Source organism: Ochotona curzoniae, unplaced genomic scaffold (assembly GCF_017591425.1).
Source record: "Ochotona curzoniae isolate NIBS_2020 unplaced genomic scaffold, NIBS_Ocur_1.0 contig_2404, whole genome shotgun sequence".
NCBI lineage: Eukaryota > Metazoa > Chordata > Mammalia > Lagomorpha > Ochotonidae > Ochotona > Ochotona curzoniae.
The window spans coordinates 4,612,765-4,633,395 of NW_024465451.1; positions in this window are offsets into that span (position 1 = coordinate 4,612,765).

Consider the following 20,631-nt stretch of genomic DNA (forward strand, 5'->3'; position numbering starts at 1 on the left):
TGCCTGATTCCCAATGGTCCACATCAATTCCAACCTCTGATCTTAGTTCCCAGAACTGCCTCTCCTTCACAAAGCACAGTTGCCTGCAATGTGTGTCCAAGCCAGGACTAGGCCAGCTCTCTCTGGCAATGAGAGTCCTGCTACATGCTGGCATTCTTGTTGTTCCTCTGTGGAAACACAGTTGCAGAGTACCTGTGAGGGCAGCCTCCCAGCAGTCCCATGTCTGGGTTCCCCATCTCTGAAGACATCCTAATGCATTTGTTCCAGGTATGTCTCTGAACAGACACTCTTTGGATCTTTTCCAGGTCCCTTTGCAGTCCATACACCTCTGTCAGAACTGCTGCTGTTGCAAGTTCTGTGGCTAATGGCTCATGACGGTGACCTTCTCTCAAGACTTATTCTTGGCTGATGGAAGCATAGACTCCTAAGATGCCTCAATGACAGGCAGGCATGAACATGGAGCTCCTTTGTCTCACTCACTGACCACGCTGCAGTGTGATTTGCATCCAGAGTTCCTCCTTGGGCTAGGCAAGGCTGGAGGACCTAAGACTGAAGGTTTGCCTCCTTCCTCTTCCATTTTCTGCTTCCCTGTGTCTCTTTCAGGTTTTCCTGAAGAGCCCTTCCTCCAGGATTCCAAGACATCTGAATCCTTTAAGACTCTGCTTTTGGAAAATGAGACCTAAAAGTCCCATCTGAAGACCATGCTTGCCAAGCATGGTGAAGCTTTGGTGCTATTCAGAGATGGAAGTCTGAGAGTCAACTGACCCTGGTACCTAGCCAATCTCCCAGCCTCACACTGTTATCCCTTCACTTACTCCTGTCCACCCAGCCTCTGTCTGCTCCCATGGTGTCATTCCTATCCTGCTTCTCTGCTTACTTAGCCCTGCTCATACCTCACAGCTCCCATCTCTGTTTTCCTTCTGTGGTCTCTCTTGCCTCACTGTGGCACTCAGCTTTTCCTTTGTGGCTCCCAGAACCCTTCTCCCACCTCGCCCGAGAATAAAATCTTTGCAGAAATGCTGCTGCTTCTGTGGCCTGCTCAAGCCAAGGCTGTTCACTCTGCCAAGGTACAAAACTGCCGGTCAGCATTCCCCCGGCTCCTCATGGCCACTTCCAAGCCATTACGCCTCCACCCTCACAGTGTAACACGTCTCCTTTGTTTCCCATGCCATCTGGCTGTATCGCTGAAACTGACCCCATCGTATATCCTTTGATACAGCAATTTCCCTTCATAGAAAAATATTAGTGCAAAGTGAAAGTGCAGGGAAGAACATTTGCAATGACACTACTAGAAAAGATGGGGCGGGGGGTGACAGAGAAAAAATTGGAAATCATCTAAATATCCATCATCGGGAAGCTGACAAAAAAATTGTAGTGCAGCTGCACAGTGGCTCAGCACACCTCTATTAGCAAGAAGTGGAAGGTTTTTGTACTGACAAGAGATGTGCATGATCTGTAGCAGCATACTGAGCAGAAAAGCCAACAAATGCAGTGTGATCTCATTTTTGATAAAGAAAAAAGACAAACATGCGCATCTGTTTATGAGATGAGGGTGCTTATTCCAGCCTGTGTGACCCTCGGATCGCAGTGTTCTTGCTGCTGCTGCTGCTCTGGTTTTGGCTGAAGCCCTGTTTGAGAGTGCCACACGATCTCAGAGTCCATAAAAAGCGAACAGAGCTGTCTGGCTCCAGAGGCGAGTCACTGATGTTTGCTTTGTCCTCCTTGCCAGAATCAGAATCTCATTTGGTGGGAAGATCCATAAAGCCCTTGTGAGTGGACTCCATGGAGCTATGCTTTTGAGAGCCCCCGGCTCATCCTTCCGCATAGGAAAGAACCAGCAGCAAGTGTGTCCCGAGTATCAAAACATCATGAAATGCAAGTGTGTTGCCTTCATTTCTTTGACTTAAAATTCCCTTTCTTTCTTTCTTTCTTTCTTTCTTTCTTTCTTTCTTTCTTTCTTTCTTTCTTTCTTTCTTTCTTTCTTTCTTCCTTTCTTATTGGAAAGGCAGACTTACAGAGAGAAGGGGATACAGAGAGAAAGATCTTTTGTCTACTGGTTCACTCCCCAGATAGCCGCAATGACCAAAGCTGAGACAATCCAAAGCTAGGAGCCAGGAGCTTCTTCTAGATCTCCCACACAGATGCAAGATACCAAGGCTTTGGTCCATCCTTTACTGTTTTCGCAGGCCTCAAGCAGGGAGTTGGGTGGAAAGTGAAGCAGCCGGAATACCAACCGGCATCTGTATGGAATCTCAGCAAGTACAAGGCGAGGGTTTAGCCCCTGAGTAATCAGGCCAGGCCCCTGCCTTCATTTCTTACATCAGTCTCTGAACTCTACCTCAAATAATAAACATTTATTCCCCCATGATCTCCTCCCTTTCCTGTTGCTTGTCAGCAGCAATGTGTGGGGCAGAGACTCCCACGGAGGAATATGAAGGAGAAAGACTTTGACTTGTCATTAGCTTTAAAAACGTTTGGCTTCTCTGCTAGAAGCATTTGTAATAACAAAATATGAGCAAGATTTTTAAAACCACTTAGCCCACCGTGCCCACAGGACACAACCCTGAGGATACACTAGCCTGAAGACAAATCTCTGATAAAGAGCATTTCCTTTAAGGGCACTAGTTAGGAACAAGGACTCTGGTACCGCAAGACTTGGGTTCTAAACCCACTTCTGCTTAGCTTTGAGACTTTGAACACATCACTCAAACTCTCCAAACACTGATCCTACAAGCTGTGCTCTAGCAGATCATCCTTCATGAAGACTACAGTTGCAATGAGAACGCCATCTACTCTCCAGAGTGCAGATGTCAAGCCAAGCTTCAGTTCTGTCTAGAGGAAAGACCTCTTCCCTTTTCTCAGAGATGAAGCCTTTTTTGTTTAATGAGGGTTTGCCAGAGAACTTCTCTAGAAAGGCTGATGGCCCGAAGGCAGTGGTGCCTGCAGGAGATGGAGCTGGTCTAGAAATGACCCTGAAATTGCTACAAGTCAGGGGGAACTCTCCGTGGTCCTGGTCTTATGAAGTCCAAACTTCATTCTCCACCCTCCAGCATTCCTGCTACTGGCTTTGCCCCCAGGCAAGCTTGTCAGGAGCTCCACTTGTTTGGGTTTTCCTTGAAATATCTGCACTTTAAAGGATTATTTATCCAAATTGAAAGAAAATGTCTCAAACAGTGAAATTTATAAACTTTGAACAAAGAGTATTTTAGACTGACAGAATTTCTTAAAGGTGCACCCTATCAGTGATTATCTCCAGATAACCCTGAAGAGTCTGTATCCCTGTTGTTCATGAAATGGTCTTCCTGTGGCCCCTGAAATGCATTGCCTTCACTCAGATACTCAGAAACAGAGAGGGAGAAGATGTGTCAACCATGGGAGAAGCTGTCTAAAGACACAGGCGATACCAGAGCCCAACTCCAATATATTCTGCCGTTAGATTAGTTCTGGACTTGCCCCACCTAAGGCTTATCTCCTGCACATTGCTTTAGAGATATGGCTGTTTTTAAAGGGAATATAGGTGAGACACAGGTAGCCCAAGCGGCCAGCCATGCACACTTCTCAAGTCCAGAACTGGATCATAACTTTGGCACATCCTTGGCCTGCTTGGAGGTGGTGAGACAAGAAGGGAGCTGCCCTATATCCACATGCAGCTCTTGACCTTGCAACAGCTTCAGGTGCAGTTTTTGGGGGACTGAGGCTCAGCTCTGTGTGGAAGAGCAGCAGGTTATGAATCACTTCTTTCTCCCTCTCTCATTCCTTCTCCCTCCCCACAACCTCCTTTAGCACCAGTGGCTTCACGCAACACAACGCGTCCGCCTGCAGCTTCCGTTGTCACACTCCTGCATCACCACTCACCCTTCAGAATCTTTCCCGGTACAGGCAGCAGCTCCACAGACGCATCCCTGTTTGTTCTCCAGAGAAGTTTCTAGTGAGGTGTAATTCTCTTCATCTGTGACACACGGAGGATCAGACCTACCCTGCTTAGTTCCTAAGAGTTTTGGAGTTGTAGGTACAGTACAGGCCAAGGCGCTCAGTATGCGTTGCCATTGCTATCATAGTAAACTCCCTTTCTACACCATCAGTTTCCTATAGCCTTCAGCAATGCATTCCTTAGCTTCAAGTGAACACGCTTTAAGGAGAGTCCACTCCAGAAACTGCTCCCTGAGAAGCTGGGGGTGTGGATCAACAATTTATAGAATAAGTATCTTTCAAGCTAACTGCCTTGTTATGATCTCCCACACCAGTGTGCTCACTCATTGGCGTAGAATGATCATCAGAACAATCACAGTGTTAATTATTACAATTTACCAAGCATTAACTGCAGGCCTGGGATGGTGCCATGCATGTACTAAGTATGGTGATATTTAATTCAATCAATATTGGAGCTGGCCCAAATTGAAGATTGCAGAAAAAGAAAGCAGTTTACATTTGCATACTCGTAACCTCTTCCTCATATCCTCAGAATATATCGACCCCTACCTCCAAGCTCCATTATTCTTGAGGTGGAGGCCTGAAAGTTCCTGACCATCCTAGCTTTCTTGGCAGTTTAATTGCCCAGAAACTCATTTGGAGCCTAGAGAAAACCCAGATTCACTTCTGCTCCCCACTCCTGCCCTTTTCGTTTAGCATTTTAAGCTGAAACAGTAGCAAACCCTTGATTAGATATCAACTCCTAGAAATCTATCGTGCTAATAGCAGTTACTGCTTATTGAGTCCTTATTAACTGCATTAGCTCAGTTGGCATTACAGCGAACACTGCTACAATTCTTATTTTACAAGTGTGCAAATTGGAGGTTAAGCCATTTGATCAAGGTCACCCAGACAATAAATGTCAGAGTGAGAGCTGGGCCTATGTGTGCTTCACTTGAAAAACAGGAACTGTGAACCATTGTACTTAAGTTATCTTATATCGTATGTCTCAATATCATTGTCCTAACAGAAACAGAGATGCCTTGAAGACCTGGGGAATTTCTAATGGAAGTAGTCTGATGCAGAGGGAACAGCATGGATGTATGTACCTTTTGAAGATAACCATGACCTTGAATCACCTTACCGGTTACTAAGAAGTGTATTTAATGGGAACAGAGACATGGAGTATTAGTACAGTTTGTGTCATACGAGTGGGGGTGAAAAAGGCGAAAGTAGTTTAAAGTTTATCATGGCTGAAAGTTTGGGACCACAGCTAAGAATACTTATAAATAGATCTCCTATTCAGAACTGGATGACCTGCAGTAGATATGCAGTAGATATTTGAACTTATAACTATTTGATTCCTATCTTCTTCCTAAAAAGCTTTGAAATTAAATTGTACCTGTGACTAATTATAATCAAGATTGTGCAGAATTATTGTGTCACTTCAGGGAAATGCAGTTGAAAGGTCTTAAATGGTGGTCTAGCTCTCTTCCTGCTTTGGCAAACCATTTGTTAGGTATCTGGGTTGCCAACGGAAGGCTCACACCTCCCTAAAGCAATGATTAGAGGAATTTGATCTGGAGATCCACTAACTTGTTGAAGGTTTTGTATGAGTAAGAAGCAAATGTTCACTGTATTAAGAAGATGATATTTTGAAAGTTATTTGTCAGTCATTGTAATTAATGCTTCTGTATATACCATATACACACATGATCTACTGACTAAACAGCTGGGACCAGACAGGCCAGGCAAAGGCTGGTAATTGACAATGAGTTAAGATGGAAGTATAAGTTATAGTTTCATATTTCCAAGAATGAAGACTGGGGCCAGTACATTGGCTCAGCAGGCTAATCCTCCAGCCTATACTGTCAACATCCCAAATTGGCATTGGTTCATGTCCTGGCTTCCCCTCTTCCCATCCAGTTCTCTGCTTGCATCCTGGAAAAGCAGTGGAGGGTGGCCCAAATCCTTGAGCCCCTGCACTCCCACCATCTACCCCCGAAGACTTGTGCAAGCAGGTGCAATTGTTGCAGCATCTGGCTCCCTAGTTATTCTCCTAGATACCATTCCAGATAGCTAATTGCTTATCTTACTTTATTCTCTGAAGAACTTATTAAAAGACTAGGCACGCAGAAGATACAGTGGGGCTGCTAAGTCTCAACTAAACTTCAGAGCTCTGCTCAAATTCCACCTCTTCAAAGAAATCTTCCCACATTCCTCCTGCCAGATCTAATTTCTGCCTTCCCGATCTCCTGGAACATTCAGACTGTACTTTTATTACCCCTGTCTGTTTCAACTCAATCTCTTGTGCCTGGCTGTGTCTCTTCTTTCCTCCATCTAGTGAGCTCCTGGATGAAAGGCAGCAAGTCTTGTCCAGACTGGAGATTTCTCTCACTATTTTGTTCCTTGCCTCGCCCATCTTCAGCTGAATGAAACTCAAGAGAAAACTTGCTAAGATAGCACAAGAAAACATGAATACTGTTTGAACCAAATTTGATTCCCAACATTCAGTTTCTTCCTGTGATTCTTGAGGCAGATCAAGACACTCCTATAGCATCAATTGTGTATCTGTAAGATGCGTTGATTACTATAGGCCCATCCAACCCTATGAGGGCAGGCTCCATCAGAGTCATCCTGAATATTTCTAGATCCTATCGCAGGGTCCACGGGAAGTCTTCAACAGTAAATAAAGTTCTTACTTGTGAATTCTAGTTCTTTCCAATAGAGTCTGTCTCCCAGAACTCTTTTCTTTCTTCCTGAAGTTTTCAAAGGAGGTCTTGAGAGTCCAACCCTTTCTGTCTTGAGTCTGCTGACCTGGCTGACTTGTGAAAAATGCTCTTCATTGGAAACTTCTTGGGCTTTTCAGGACAGGAGTAGAGAGAAATGGGCCCTTCATTTGGCTGATTGAACCAACAAAGGAGAAGTTTGAGACAGAAAATGAATATAGATCCAGCTGCAGCAATTAGAGAGGAAATCAATAGAACATCATCAACGGCATCAGACCCGGGTACGCTGGCCTCTCCAGGGATGGGCTGGCAGGACAGTGTTCATTTCATTTTTGTTTTCCTAACTGAATCCCCGACAAGTGAAGAGGGATGGGTACGGTGGAGAGGAAGGGGGAGGTAAGAGAAGAGAAGTAGTGGCGGGATGAGTAGATGACCCAGAGACCAGAGTGCCCTCTGGTCACACCTCTGCCTCTGTCCATGGTGAGGAAGTCCATGGATTGGTAAGTCCATTCTCTCACATAGCACAGGTGCTAAATTCACATGGGCCTGGTTTGAATCTCAGGGCTTTAGTGTGCTCCTGTGCTATTATGGGTGTTTTGCTGGGCCTTGCAGAACTTTCCTTGTCTGTAGAATAGAGATGGGAAGTCTGTTTCTCTTGGGTCTCAAGAGGACTAAATGAGGGAAATGAGGCAAAGCCAGGATGGCAGCTTAGGACACCAGCCCTACACCATGATTTCCTTAAAGCTCTCCTCCGTGTTTTGACCCCATGTAGGGGTGTAGAACCCTTTCCTGCCAAGGAACATGTGGGTGTTTATAACCTTATTCACAGGCCATGCTCAATTATTAGTTGAAACATTTGCCTGCTATACATGTGTTGAATATCAGGCTTACCTACAATTACCTTAGCAAGGCCAAACTAGATGATTCTATGGGGGTTATACAGCCTGGGGTGCTAGGGATTCTGCATTCCTGCACAGAGAGGATCTCTTTCCAACTTCTTCTTCTTTTGGGAGAGGAGTACAGCCTTTGTTAGGCCATGTAAGTAAATGAAACATGAATAATAATGAAGTTTTAAAGAGGCTGAGGAGTTGGCATGGTGGCATAGCATGGTAAACCTCTGCTTTGGTACCTACATTTCCATATAGACACTGGTTAGAGTCCAAGCTGCTCCACTTCTAAACCAGCTCTCTGCTTATGGCCTGGGAAAGCAGTGGAGGATGGCTCAAGTGCTTGGACCCCTGCACCCCACATGGAAGACCTGGAAGAAGTTCTTGGCTCCTGGCTTTGGATAGGCTCAGATCTGACCAATGCTACCATTTGGGGAGTAAACAAGCAGATAAAACACATGTGTAAGTGTGTGTGTGTGTGTGTGTGTGTGTGTGTGTGTGTGTGTGTGTCTCCATGTGTAACTATCTTTCCAATAAAAATGAATGAATCTTAAAAAAAAAAAAAAGAATCTGAAAACAGGATGTGGGATTCACAAGAAAATGGATTCAAATATCAGTTCAACTCTTTGCTGGTGTGGAATCTGTCCACATGACTCCCTGAATAGAATGAGGGTAACAATGGCACTTACACATGGGGTGTAAGAAGGATTAAACTGTTCAATATATGTAAATGGTTAGGACTTAGAGCAGTGAATGGCACAGAGTAAATTCTCAGTAGATAGATGTTCATTGCTAAGTAGAACAATGAGAATGCCTCTGATTGAAGGCACACACAGGAACACTCATGCACACAGTCTCATGCTAATGATCCCTGACTTGTCTGGTGATCTTGGTCTGGCTTGGTTTTTATTCCTATGTGTTACCTGCCTCTGTTCTGCAGAACTGGTTGTGTAGGTATCTGGAGGTTCCACCCACACCACTGTAACAAGACATCTGCAAATTCTCTGATGTAGCATCAAGTTCGTGGCATTCAGCTCCGAATGAGGCATCTGCTAAGCTGTAACTTAGGGTGGTAACTCCACTTGGATCTGAGGAAGAAATCAGCAGTTCAAATAGGACCAAGTGGTATTGTGAGCATGGGTCCAAGCCAAGCTCACACTCAGAAGGTTAGCCCCAAGGGCAGCAAGGGGGTATCCTTTGTAGCTCTGGTATCTCACACCAAGAATGTTATCATTGGACCTGAGCTATCCTGACAGTGTAGTCAAAGATGGCCTGCAGAGAGACATGGAAGGATCTTGGGCTTAGAAGCAAAACTCCAGTCAGGGCCTCAAGACTTGGGTGAGAGGGAGAGGTTGAGTAAGATTCATGCCAGGGCAGAACACATATCCCTGTGGGATGCTTCGACTTGGGGCCAGTAAAGGACCAAGAGCCCCTAGTTGTGTCCAGGTTGCTCTGCTCTGGATTTGTTTAGGGCTGAGACTTTTCGTTTTGCCTCTTTGGAAAGGGAGTTGATGACCAGTAACTGGTCTCAAGGGTTGACCTACATTCTCCCTAAATCCTGGAGGTGCTGCAATCCATTGAGAGAATTGGAGTGAATGTGGCAGCCAGTGAGGATCAGAAGACACACAGGGTAGTTGGCCTTTAAGATTCAGGGTGTGGGCCTGAAGGCATGGCCTAGCAGCTAAAGTCCTCGCTGTGAATGTGCCGAGATCCCATATGGGTGCCGGTTCTAATCCCAGCAGCTCAACTTCCCATCCAGCTCCCTGCTTGTGGCCTGGGAAAGCAGTTGAGGACAGTCCAAAGACTTGGCACCCTGCACCCAAGTGGGAGACCCGGAAGAGATTCCTGGATCCTGGCTTCGGATCGGTACAGCACCGGCTGTTGTGTTCACTTGGGGAGTAAATCATTGGGCGGAAGATCTTCCTCTCTGTCTCTCCTCCTCTCTGTGTATCTGACTTTGTAAAAATAAATAAACAAATCTTGAAAAAAAAATCAGAGTGTAACTGAGGAGCAGGTCCAGTGAAGGGACCATCCCTCTTCTTGGCATTAAGAAGGAGAACCAGCTGCCAGGGCAGGTTGACTGTTTATCCTGGATATGTTATATCCAGTGGTGCAATGGAGAAAGAGGTACTGTCAACATTGTCAGGGAGACCCTACCCAATGTGAGAGTCCCCCAGTAATGCAGATTCTGCATGTGACACAATCATGCACCTTGTTATTGCAAGTTTTCAGCATCTTACTGCGAGAATAAGGGATTAGCATCAAAGAGAAAACATTTGCAGGTCACCTAGGCCTGGGTTTGACACTCGGCTCTATCACTTGTTACAATGTGAATTTAGGTTTAAGTGACTTAATTTCCCTAGGTCTCAACTTTTTAAAGTGTAGTATGAAACAGAATCATATCAGCTTTAGCAAGTATCCTAGCTTGGGTGTAATGACATTCTGATACATGTATAGTAGAAACATGAGAACTAGTTGACATAAGAACTGATGACAATTTTTTGGTTTATCCATTCATAATTCATCCATTCATCTATCATCAATCTACCCTTCCATCATATATCCAACTATTATCCATCCATTCATCTATCATCCATGAATCCATCACTGATCCATCCATCTGATTTGTATGCATTCATCTTCCATCCATTAAGTCATAGATCTGCCCATTGTTCCCCTAGCTCTTGTTCATCTGATAACCCATCATTCATCTGATCATTCAATATATATTTGTTGAGTTACTATTCTCACGAAGTGAGGAAAAATTCTGGGACTGCAGTGTGGCTCAACAGGCTAATCTCCCATCTTTAAGCAATAGCATTCCATATGCCACCAGTTTGTGTCCTGGCCGTTCTACTTCTGATCTGGTTTTGTCCTTATGGCCTGGGAAGGCAGAGATGATGCCCAAGGTCTTGGCACCCTGCATCCACATGGGAGACCAGGAACAGGCTTCTGGCTCCTGGCTTCAGATCGGCTCAACTCCAGCCATTGCAGTTATTTGGGGGAGTGAAAGAGCAGATGGAAGATCTTTCTAACTTTTCTTCTGTCTGTAAACATACATTTTCAATAAAATAAATAATTTTATAAGATTTATTTTTTCATTGGAAAGGCGGATATACAGAGAGGAGGAGAGACAGAGAGGAAGATCTTCTGTCCGATGATTCACTCCCCTAGTGAGCGCAACGGCCGGTGCTGTGCTGATCTGAAGCCAGGAACCAAGAACCTCTTCCAGGTCTCCCACTTGGGTGCAGGGTGCCAAGTCTTTGGACCGTCCTCAACTGCTTTCCCAGGCCACAAGCAGGGAGCAGGATGGGAAGTGGAGCTGCTGGGATTAGAACCGGCACCCATATGGGATCCCGGTGTGTTCAAGGCAAGGACTTCAGCTGCTAGGCCACGCCGCTGGGCCCAATAATTTTTTTTTAAAAAGAGAAATTTGAGGAATGGGAACTCAAATGTAAACAGTTGTGAGTTGAATTTGAAGGGTAAAGAGAAGAGGGAGAAAGACAACAGGGGGGGCGGGTCAGTGTGATGTGATTCTTGAGTCTAGCATGATTTCTATCACTTGTACCTGTCTACTCATGTCCCACTGCCTTCTACTAGCAGCACATTGTCTACTGGTAAGGCATGTGTGCTGAGACTGGGTGATGATGGAGCCATTTCAGTCACATATGACATATTGTGGCACAAACAGAATAAGATTAAGGCTCTAGACTAGCATAGAACATAGAGTGGAGGTGGGGAGAAGCATCCTCTCCAATGTTGCCACCATGTAGAACAGAGCACATGGAAACGAATAGTTTGGATGCTGCGATCTAGGTGCTGATAAAGAGCCATACTAGAGATGCTGACACTTGGCACAACCATGGGGAAACTGGAGAAAGCCAGCTATGAGCACTGCATCTGACATGAACCCCTTGGAGTCCACAGAAGCATTTGTAGGGAATAGAGACTGTGCTCCAGCATGTGGGGGCAACAAGTATGTGTAATTCGAATTGTTTTTGGTAATGTGATTGCATTTTACCTGGGGTTAGGCTAAGCCTCAAGTGGTCTCAGTTGTATTAGCTTGCATAGTTATTGATGTTGTGTTTAGTGAGCTTGCTACAATACAGGCCATGAAAATAGGAGCTGTAATAATGACAGTGCCATTACTGTCATGAGAGTGATTGTTACAGATGGATCTGGGCACAAGTGTTGGTCACCATCAGTTCTGCTGGTCAAGCAAAAAGCATGCTATGAGGAAGAAAGGAAACTCGAATAACACTTTTCTTCTAAAGATTTATTTTTATTGGGAAGGCAGATCAGATTTGCAGAGAAAAAGGAGAGAGAGGGAGAGAAAGATTTTTCCATCTGCTAGTTCAATCACCAAATGGCCACAATGCCCGGAGCTGAGCCAATCCGAAGCCAGGAGCTGCTTCTGGATCTACCATGTGCGTGCTGGGTTCCAAAGACGAAGACCATCCTCTGCTGCCTTCCCCGGCCATAAGCAGTGGGCCACATTGGCAGTGAAACAACCAGGAACAGGAACCAGCACTCATAAGGGATCCAAGGTGAGGATTTAGCCACTGAGCCATCACACTGGGCCCCTCCAATAACATTTATCTAAATTTCCTCCATGTCAAACATTTTTGTCTCAGAGTTCTAGAATGAGGAGGAGTGGGTAGGTTTGTCAGTAGCTCCCTATGTCGTAGACATGACAGCTTATGGCCTGGCAAAAAGATGGAAAAGGAGAAAGAAGAAGGTGGTGGAGGTGACACGATAGACACAAAGTCCCATTTGGATCTGGTGAAGTCCTGGAGGGTTTCTGGGATGAAAACAGCTCATGGTGTTTTCTGTTAGCATGGGCTTGTGGAAGCAGCAGGTGTCAAGGCTGGTGATGCTTCAGGTGGTCGAACCCAGCACTAAAGAGGATGGGGCCTTATACTTCTCAGCACCCTCAAGTGGTCTCACTTGTCACTGGACAATCATCGTCATGTGCAGTCTATGCTTCAAGCCGATCAAAGGGCTCTGCCCTCGTCAGTAACTGGATCAGGAATGAGCATGAGACCCAATCTGAAGCTGCAGGCACGGAGAATCTTTTATCGGGGGAATTTGAAATGCTTCATGAGCTTGATTTGGTGCCGAGAGTATGCAGTTGCAGGGGTTGCTGCAACTCTCTTGTCACCACAAGGAAAATGCCTGGCTGAGAATGGGACCAATCTAGAGGAGAACACATTGAGGTGGAAAGGGAAGTCCATTCAATTATGACAAAATTGCATTGAAGTCTTTCAACAAACTGCACCTACAGCGGTCCTTGTGGGTCTCAACAGGTAGCCGAGTCATACATTCCCTTTTACTGAGTCGAGCCAGGTGAGCGTGAGCAGAGAGCAGCTCTGTCTTTACGAGTCAGCATTCTCAGTCACTTCCAACCTCCCCTTTAGTTCCCATTTCTGGTCCTTTCTAGTCACTTCTCTACTCCCAGCTTTTACATAAAAATGACCTAAGAGCAATTCATCCAGCCATTAGTCTGCCCACCCTTCACTCATTCTTCTGTTCACTCACGCACCCACCCACCCAACATAGTAACACGGTTCCACTTATCCTAGTCTATGCTTGAAAGCCTCAGGAGTGTCACGCAGCTGTGATGGAGGTGCAAGTTTAATACAAAACATGTTCATGTAGGGCAGCCACCTGTCTCCACCTTGAGATCAACAGAAGGTCCCTGCAAAGGAAATTAGGCAAGCATCCAGGAGAGGGACAGGCAGCAGAGAGAAAACAAAGGCAAAGGTGACCTCAGTAGGGTCACCATCTCCACTCAGGACTAGCTTGTCTTGGTGACAAGAGCATCCCTCCAGTTGTGTGAGAGGGCAGAGGTTAGACGCAAGACCACTAATTATGCTTCTCATTCACATCTTCATTTGGCTTGCCGTCAGTCATGCACAACTCAGATGTTCCTGGGACTCCTCTCTGCCCTCTCCCTGGCGATCTTTTCACACTGTGTCTTCAGGATGCTCTGGTGAGCTTCTTGGTGCTGTTGCCTTCAGGTGTAAAAGGACGTAGATCCAAGTCTGCTCATCTTAGTCCTGGGGACCTGTCTCCCGACACTCACAATACCAACGATTGCATTACTACTACTAGTTTTACCAGTACGGTTATTTGATTTGTGCTGTTCTATTTTCTAAATACAAAGATATTTCTTGATTCATTGAGAACAAGCACACACACACAAGCCAAAGCATCGATTACCAGCTGAAAAGAAAGTTAGCATTTGGAAAATGCATGTTGCTTGGTTATTGCAAGCATGCCTGTGCACACGTGCAGCCCTCCATGCCCATTCACAGCATTAACTACATAGTGCTGTAGCCTGCTACATTTTTTTTACATTAATATATTTTTATTGGAAAGGCAGATATAAAGAGAAGAGGAGAGACTGAGAGGAAGATCTTCCATCCACTGATTTACTCCCCAGGTGGCCTCAATGGCCAGAGCTGGGCCAATCCAAAGCCAGGAGCCCAGAGTCTCTTCTGGGTCTCCCACGTGGGAGCCAGGGTCCCAAGGCTTTGGGCTGTCCTCAACTGCTTTCTCAGGCCACAAGCAGGGAGCTGGATGGGGAGTGGGGCTGCTGGGATTAGAACTGGCATCCATATGGGATTCTGGCACTCTCAAGGTGAGGATTTTAGCTGCTAGGCTACCATGCTAGGCCCGCAGCCTGCTTTTTAACTCAGCAATATGTTACAAACATTTTTTTCAAGTCTGTAAATACTCTTCCATAACTTCATTTTAATGATTCCATAGTACCTCACATTATGGATATTCCATAATTTGTTTAATCAACTGCCTATGGTTGGATATGCAGATTATTTCCAGTTTTCATTAATATAAATTATGTTTTCTTGAACGCACTTATGCATAAATAGTTTGCACACATATTTGCTTTGATCAACAAGACAAATCCCCAGAAGTAAAATTGCTGAGTCAAGAAGGTGTGTGCATATTTTTAAGGCTTTGGACAGATATTGCCAAATTGCCCTCAGAAAAGATTACACCAATTTACACTCCCCCCAGCAGCATACAAGAATGCCCAATTCCCCATGCTCAGTGTTGATTTAATTTGCATATCTTTTTGTTTCCAGTGAGATGGAATGTGTTCTCATATGTTCATTTCCTATTTGCAATTTTTCTTTAGTGAATTGGCTATTTATGCCAATAGCCCATTTATATGGGGATTCTTATCTTTCCCTTCTTGACTTCCTAGAGCTCTTCATATACATCAATGTTTTGTATATAATATATGCTTATTATATTTCCCCAGTGTGTCATTTGCCTTTTAATTTTCACTTGTGGTATCTTTCTGACCCAGTGAAGATTTTAAGTAATCAAATTCATCAGTCTTTTCCTTTATTGCCTTTGCTTCAAAATACTCAGATGCTTAGCAATGTTTAGAAGGGCCTAAGCACCCCACACTTATAAAACCATTCCCCTAATCTCATCCTCTAAGTCTTGTGATTTTAATTCTTATATATTTAACTCTTAAACCAGCAAAAAAAAAAATCTGTGTATTTTCTTGTTTGCTTGCAGTCATACTGTATTGGCTGCAATCTTAATTTTCTCCCCAAATATTTCACAGACACTTCCAGTACCACATCATCATGTTTGTCTTTGTTTTGAGCATGTCTGGGCAATTGAAAAGACACTGGTAGTTCCTGGGGTTACCAGGATTTCCCTGGATTGGTGGTGGTCTCAGACAGCAAGGGAACATGCTGCTGCCCCCTTGTCTCTGTTGCATCCCTGGGCTCTGCTCCGGGGCTGAGTCTGCATGCTGCACATCCTTCAAAGGTCCAGGGGAGCAAGCCCAGGTAGGGGTGGGTGGGTTGGTGCCCAGGTAGGGGGGTTGCCAGTGGAGGTGGGAGACATTCCATGAGGTAAGGCCTATGAGAAGCTCTTAGGCTCTTAGGGGTCTTCCAAGAAGATGGTTCTCACAAGAGGATATGTTAAAGCCAAGGTTTGGATCCAACAACTCTCTTTAGGCCCTCTCGTTCATTCATCCGCAGTCTATGTCTGGTCCTACGATTCAGGAATAAAAAACTGCTACTATGTCTATTTACCTGGTGGTATTTACCCAGTTCCTTCCTGAACATGCTCTCAGCAGTTGGGGGGTGGGTGGTGAATGAAGGGGTGGTTTCCTGGGAATGGAGGAGAAAGCACGATTCTCTCAGGGCTTTCCGTGACTCTATGCTAGATGTATCCTGGATGCTGGAGGTGCCACCCGGAGAACCCCTCAGGATGAATGCCTCTGTTTCCCAGGTGGCCAGGAAGGCCAGTGGCTGAGAGCTTATAATTCTCTCCCTGGGAATCTCTCTTTATTCCTCGAAGGTGCTGTCTTCTCTGGAGTTCATTAGGAAATGTGGGGATCAAGAGCAGCCCACAATTCATAACTGACACATGGGCAAAGTCAAAGGCTACCTCCTTGCCTGAGAGAGAGAGAGAGAGAGAGAGAGAGAGAGAGAGAGAGAGAGATCCTTTCTACTGGCTAGTTCTCCAAATCCTGGCCATGATTCCAAGCTTGGACCATGGTTGATGGTGAGGAACTCAGTCTGGGTCTCCTGTCCCCTACATAGACAGCAGGAACCCAGTTATTCCAGTCATCATCAACTACCTCCCTGGGTCTGCATTGCCAGGAAGCTAGAATAGGGAGGGCAGAGATCACATGCAGTTACTGCAACATGAGCTCCAGGTGCCTTCACTGGATGCTGAATGCCTGTCCACAGCAGAGCTTCCTGTGGGACTTGCTGAGGTCTTGGTTATGATGATCATATCTCAACTCTGCTCCTTCCTGGCCTCGCCTGTTTCCCGTTTTATTGCCTTCCACCCAAGATCTCTTCCTCCCCACCTTACATCCAATGCCGCACAATGAAGTCCCAATAAATTTCCATCTTAAAATCTGTCCCCATGGAGCTCCACCAATGACAAGGTGTTAGGGCCTTGGCATGGATGCGAGGGTGATCTTGGGCCCTGGCAGGCTGACAGAGCAAAACTCACGCAGCAGGCTTGATGTCCTCCTCCTCACTAGGGCTTTCTACATCAGGCACAGCCTAACTCTTGGATTATATAATGGGCTCTGAACGGGGGAAGGGCCATTTAGCAATGGAATGATGAGTTTTTCATTTTAGCAACAGAATTATGGTTTTAGAAACCTTCTAGACAAACTCGCACCAATTAGGCCCTGTGCTCAAGGACAAGACACTAATAAATGTCACAGTTTAATTGGCTTGTTCTCACCCAATCCGACCTGGTGGTGCTTCATTTCCCTGATGTGAACAAAAGGAGGCTCTTATACTTGAAGCTTGAAACAGAGCTAGGTTCTCCATATAGGAATATTCCCGAAATTGCTTCCATTTCTCAGCTGATGCTGACATGTGTGTGTGCAAGCGACTGCGAAGCCCACGCGGATGCTGTGCAGGGCAGGCATCACAGCGGCACGGAGGGCTGGGTTCCTCGCCAGCTCTGTCACTACCAAGGAGGCAGAAGCACTGCAAGCTCCCTCCAAGATGTCCGTACCTAATCACACATTTCGCTGCTTTGTTTGTAGCTGCAGCAAAGTCAATAGCCTCAGACAATAAGATTTATTATCTCCCATTATGAACAGTCCAGAGGCAGGGTAGCTCCAGGGCTGACTAACTCAAAGGCCCATGGATGTCATCAAGGATCCAGGCTCTTTTTAGATTTTCTCTCTGCCAGGCAGCATGTCTTGCCTTTGTCTTAATGCAGGCCCTCTCTGTGGCCTCCAAGCACCACATACACACCTGGTAACATTGAGAATAAGAAAATAATACCTTCTTTCCTTTGAATCTCCATTTAAGCACCAGTAGATTTCATCTAGAAGCAGCCCTGTAACTTCCTCACAGGTTGCTGATAAGGAGGATACCTAGTCACTGATATTGGGGGTAGCATTAACTGTGATTGCCTTAATATTCATCAGGATACACTGACCAGTACATGCCCACTTCTCACATAGCACCCGGGCAGACAGAGGAAAGTGAACATGTAATAAAAGAGGGGCTCCACTAAGAAAGAGAAAGCAGGAGTAGGCATAGATAGTAGAGGGTGAAGTCACATTTATGTCGTACTCAGTCAGCTGATGTGAGCAAAGGCACAGCGCAAATGGTTTGTTTTCAGATACTGTAGAGGGATGGAGACTGCAGTACTGGATAGGAAGGTAAGGAGAGAAGTTGAGCCTCACTCAGAAATGTGAAAACCGGAGTTTCTCTGTGCCCAACAGCTCTCCCCTGCTGGTCTTCCCATCACCAGTTGGAGTCCAAATTCTGGTCTCTTTGACATGAAATCGAGAGAGAGAGAGAGAGAGAGAGAGGAGAGAGAGGGGAGAGAGAGAGGTCTTCGATCCACTGGTGACTTCCCAAAAGTGAGTGGGGGCCAAACCAGGTCAAATCAAAGACCCATAAAATCAATCTGGGTCCCCCATGTGGGTAACAGAGACTCAGCCATTTGAGCTATCACCAATTGCCTCCTGGGTTGCTCATTAGATGGAATAGAAAATATGCCTGGCACTGAAAGCCAGGCGCTGTGATAAGAAATGTGGGTATCCCAAGCAGAAATTGCACAAAATGCCTACCACATGCCTCCATCCTTACAGGATCTCCTATTGTGGGGTTAACACAGGAGGAAAGGCTAGCAGGGAACAAGATGAAAAGAATTCTGAACAGCAGGGGCTTTGATCTTCTTCAGACTTCCACAATGGCCTTCATTCCTTTGGGGAGATCTGTAGCACAATCTTTAGACTGTGAAGGTTAGAGTAAACATTGGTAGACATTAAAAAAAAAAGTTAAAGCAGGAAGAGGACGCTATCATCCAACACTGAACTAGACTGTCTGGTCCTTGCCACTTGCCCCAGAAAAAAAGAAGCATTATAGAATATTATAAAATACTTGTAAAGGTCATTGCCCAACCATAATCCATTGATCTTTGAGGAATCACACAAACATGATAGTGTCTGAAAGTTTGGGAACAAACAAACTACACTCATAGTTTCAAAGTCTTGGAGCCATTATCTCCACCCAGAAATGAGTACTTCCTGTCGTCGGGGTTGGACAGTGAATGTCCAGAAAGGAAAGCAACATTCATTGTGGACTGCCTGGGCACAATCAGAACCAGTCATGTCAGACTGACCTGATTTCCTGCTTTGGCAGGTCACTTGAGTCTGAGAGCGGAGACATGTGGTCGACACAAGGTCAGTCACTGCCTGATGTAACTGTGCCCAGCTGCACAGCACAGACAGACTCAACCTCTCAAGCCAATCTTGCTCTATCTCGCCAGCAAATTAGATGCCCCAGGGACACTTGTCTGGCTTCCCCATTCTGCCTCCTGCTAGGATACCCCAGTCCTGCTTGCCAAGGATTAAAGACCAGGCAAATGTAGTTTGTAAGCCCAGCGGTCATCTCTTCACGAGTTCACCTGTTCTATAGTTTTAGCCACTTACAAATGCTCGCTTTGTGATAGGAATGATGCTGGATACCAAGGATTCACCCAGTGCTAACAGAGCTGGAGATGCTGCTCTGAGTGAACCAGAAGGTTGAATAAAAAATCACCTAGAGAACTTGTAAAAAATGTGGCTTCTGATAGATTAGATTTGGGGCAGACCTGAGAGTCTGCATGTCTGAGAAACTTGCTTGTTCTCAGACCACACTTTGAGGAACAAGAGGCTAAAACACTTGATGGATCAGAGGTGATAATGTCCTTTCCTCAAAAGGTAGAACCTCAGACATATTGACCATCATCTTGAATTTGACGTTGGCACCTGAGCTCCATCCTATGGGAGATCCAGAATATCTGTCCACTACAGACATCAGCTGGAAAATGACTTCTTTGCTGTCCATTGGAGCCTGGGTTACAGAGGTTCTTTGGCACCTGTGTAGAATCTCTGAGCTCCAAGGACAATGAGAGAGGGGGGTGAGGATCTAGAGACCCTGTTTGCCTTCTGGAGCTGCACATCATTATCTTTATCCTAACAAACATCTGTCTCATGCTTGCCTTCTGCTAGCACCATCCAAGACATCTTGTCATAGGTACGGGCACGCATAAGTTCCACAGATGTGCCTAAGAGATAAGCACTGCTTGTAGGTCATTTCTCATTAGGACTCTCCTATTGGCTGGGAACTCTAGGCATAAAATGGCTAAATAACTTGCCCAAGTTCGCAGGCTTCCTAACTCCAGAGCCCATGCAAATTTCAATGAAAAGAGCCAAAGCCAAAAGGGAGGAGAATCTCATTCCTATGACAGGTTTTTGCTGTGGCACAGCTTGGGAGGGGGAGGAAGAGGAGGCCTAGGGCAGAGAAAAGAAGAGCTGGGATGCGCTGACTGGATGGCTTTGAAATCCTGGTGAGATTAGATCTGCCTGTTGAATTACCTGCAACTCAAGGGTGGATTCTGGGAGCGAAAGAAGGTGGAGGGGTGGAGGCAGGATGTGGCTGCTCTTGCATAAAGAACAAGCATGGAGGGAGGCCTGCTTCTTGGCTCTTGCTGCAGAACCTCAAAAGTGACACAGTGTAGGCGTGGCACCCAGTGGCCCTGAATCCAGAGAGTACCCTTTACTTACTCAGTGTGGAGACCACTTTTGAGGGATGCCCTGTAGCTGGTCTGAGAGCAGAGACACCCCAGGCAGTCAGCCCAGATGCCACTATATGCTCCCCTCCAACATCCCCCTCCCCAAGCTTCCGCTCAGAGTGGGAGTGATGCCCTGAAGGTGGAGAGGACCAGGAGATGAAAGTCCCATGAAAAATGCAACAATTGCCTCTTAAATATATTAAAGAGCCCGCTTATTTACATTATCCTTGTTCCTTAACAATCTTATAAGCTTTAAACTGACTTGAATTTAGCCTTGGGTGTCCCAAACAAACTTTGATCCATTGGAATAATTGACAATCATATGGAAACAAGAGCTGCAGCCTTGGAAAACACAGGCTAATGAAAGACATAGTGGAGTGTCCCGTCCCTGAGATTGGTGCCAGGTGACCACCCAGGCCTGTCCCTCTGAACCCTGGCTGGTGCTACTGCACAGAATTTGGAGTGACTCAAGCCAGCCACTACAGATTCCTCAGGCGCGAGCATCCAGCAAT